Source organism: Podarcis filfolensis, assembly GCF_964270895.1.
Source record: "Podarcis filfolensis genome assembly, chromosome: 13".
NCBI lineage: Eukaryota > Metazoa > Chordata > Lepidosauria > Squamata > Lacertidae > Podarcis > Podarcis filfolensis.
In genome coordinates this window covers 35,709,765-35,713,235 of record NC_139615.1, presented here as the reverse complement: position 1 = coordinate 35,713,235, position 3,471 = coordinate 35,709,765, and positions in this window count along the sequence as shown.

Genomic DNA, 3,471 nt, shown 5'->3' with positions numbered 1-3,471 from the left:
GGGTCTGGGATACTCCTGACCTGACAACCCTATATATTGCTTAATTCTGCCACACCTGCACCTCAAACCGCAATCCCAGCAAAATCCACGACTTCTATAAACAATACTGAGAGCTGAATCTTATGCTCTGCTTAGAGACCTGAACCATTGTTATTATTAATAATTTTTTACAAAGCTTCCAGGTTGGTAGACTCAGGGATTTTTTTTTAACCAGAACTCACTGGAACTCAGTTTCAGCATCTCTCAGGTGGGCACCATTGTCATTATAAGAGAACAAGGGAGGTGTTCATGGTGAATTCCAGCACCTCTTTTTCTGTATTTAAAATAGCATTGGGTAGACTGATAGGCTAAACACACATTATGAGGGAAAACATCCCGTTATCATTTTATAAAACCTTTTTGCACTACTACAGGTGAGGATAAAAGTGGTGTTTTGCTCCACAACACCCAAGATGGCAGCCGGACAGTAGAAATGTCATGTAGTTCCTAGTCCAAAAATGCAGGAACAGGCAAGGTGTGAAGCGAGATTTGTGATGGTGCAGATGAGCCCTGGGTCAGGCCAAGAGCCTCCTGGCAACTCAAAAAGTACTTTCTAATTATAGCAGAGCAGCCAAGACACAAAAGCAAGAAGGTAGTCAGGGTTCTGTGTTAATATTTGTTTTCCACATGTTTTTCCTGTAGTGAGGCTTTGATATTGACTCAAAATAACCTGCCAAATATTTGATTACAAATCTCCCATTGTAAAAGATCTGAGCAGCCTTGATTTGCAAGCCTTCATGTTTTTCCAGGGCTATCAAGTTATCCTGTTACTAGGGCTGCCCCACCCATGAGGCAAGATGAGGCGACTGTCTCAGGCGGCAAGGTCATCAGATCCCAATGTTGGGTTGTCTTTCTCCGCACTCCTCCGCTTGTCCTTGATGTAGATCTTCCCAGGCAGGGAGGGAGGCACCATTTTGGGGTTCGGCTCAGGTGCTGAAATGTCTTGGGCCAGCCGTGCCTGTTGCATGACCAGGGATGAGATCAACCACAAGCAAGGAAGGGAAGGCAAGAAGCTTTGCATGATGCAAAACTACACAGCGGAATTCCTTCCTAATAAGTGGTATGCAAAGTTACAGCATTGCAGGACCCCCAGTGAATTCTTAGTGGCCTGAGAGAGATTTGGGGTGGGCTGGTGGGATGGAGAGACTTTTCCTACCAACAGGTCGTCTTTTTGCATAGCCGTTTCCCCACAAAATGAACACAAGACTGACTGAAGCCCCTGAAGTACCCTATATGCCAGCCTTCCATGCCCCGGTGATGTTTTGGTCTACAACTCCCATCACCCTTACTAGATCCAGGCTCTTTTGGATGAGACCAAGTTCCTAGATCCATAATGAAATGAAAAAGGTACTTAAGTATACCTTCCTGAAAAAAACAGAGGCTTTTCTCTTGGGCATAGTCGGCCATCTGGTGCCAAAGAAGGACAGAACTTTTTTTATGTCTGCTACAACGGCAGCAAGAATACTTATAGCAAAGCACTGGAAGACTCAAGATCTACCCACTCTGGAAGAATGGCAGATGAAGCTGATTGACTGTATGGGACTGGCAGAAATGACCGGCAGAATCTGTGACCAGGGAGAAAAGGCAGCAGAAGATTGGAAGAAATTCAAGGATTATCTACAGAAATATTATAAAATTAATGAACTTTGAAAAGATGTTGGTTTGAACTTTGGTGGTCTCTAGCTGTTATGATAAAGATAATGGGGACTATAATTGTTTATGTTATTAAATTTAAAAAAAGTTGAATGGAAAATAAGGTTTTATTTTAAAAGGAATGTTAAGAGATTAGGATTTGCTGAATTAATAAGGTGAACTAGAGAACAAGAAGGGGAGGTATGAGGAAGTCAAAGAAACATGTGATTGAAAAACTGTTATTGAAACTGAATTGTTTTTAATATTTTTCTTTTTCTTTTTCTTTTTGTGTTTATATAAAATTGGAAAATCTAATAAATATTCATTTTAAAAAAAAAAAGAGAGACCAAGTTCCTAGATCCATTTCAATTGGGATTCAGGTTTGGCTTTGGAAAAGGACACTACTTTTGTTGCCTTTGTCAGAAGACAGATGGGGAATGTGACCCTGTTGATTCTACTTGATCCCTTCAAAACCATCAACCCTGGTATCCTTCTAGAGCGGCTAGAGAGTTGGAAGGGACCCCGAGGATCATCTAGTCCAACCCCATTACGGGGATGGAACCTTCAACCTTGGCTTTATCACCACCATGCTCTAACCAACTGAGCTATCCATCTGAATTGGGAATAGGTCATACTGCCTTACTTTGCAGATGGGTGTCTCCCGAGGGTGGGTCTTGGTCAGCCCAATGAGTCCTCTAAGGTGGACTATCACAGGGGTTGATTTTATCCCCCATGCTAAGTTCTAATTAAAATTCTGTTTGGGGTCCTCTGGGGAAGTTGGACTGCATTGTCATCAATGTGCTGGTGGGCATGCAGCACAGGTGGCGCTGTGGTATAAACCACTGAGCCTCTTGGGCTTGCTGATCAGAAGGTCGGCGGTTTGAATCCTCACAACGGGGTGAGCTCCCGTTGCTCTGTCCCAGCTCCTGCCAACCTAGCAGTTAGAAAGCACGCCAGTGCAAGTAAATAAATAGGTACCATTGCGGCGGAAAGGTAAACAGCGTTTCCATGTGCTCTGGTTTCTGTCATGGTGTTCTGTTGCGCCAGAAGCAGTTTAGTCATGCTGGCCACATGACCCGGAAAGCTGTCTGTGGACAAACGCCAGCTCCCTCGGCCTAAAAGCGAGATGAGCTCCACAACCCCATAGTTGCCTTTGAGTGGACTTAACCGTCCAGGGGTCCTTTACCCTTTACTTACCATTACTTCTCCTTTACATCCCCAGGTGTGACAATGGATGTGCTAGACTGGCGTCTATGCTCAGTAATGGACTGAATGAAAACCAATAAACTGAAACTCGATCCAGGACTGCCTCTGGAAGCTATGCAGAAATTGCAGCTAGTGCAGAATTCAGCAGCCAGATAGCTGACCAGGTCCAGGAGAAGACCTCCGGGCAGAGGTTCAGAATGTATACAAGGGGAATAAAAGGCAGGCTATCCACCTGCCAGAGGACTGGCCTGATCAGAGATGCTCTAGATGACACTATTAGCCTGCTCAGAAAATACGGTTTGCCACAAGCCAGTTTTAAGATTTGATGCACCAACCCGAGTTATGTGCTTCGGATGAGGCTTACCAACCTCAGCACCTGTAGGCTTCCAGGCAAGGAATGACTGTGATGCCACTCTGCAGCTGCTAACATCTGCAGGTGCAAGTTGCATAGGACCTTGATAAGTCATATGATACTGCGGTGGGGCAGGAAGTCACACACAGTTGTGGCTTGGGTCGACATGGGGCAAAGGTTTTGCTTGTAGGAAGATCTGGCAGTAAGTAGCAAGTCACGAATGTGCAAAATACGAGGACACA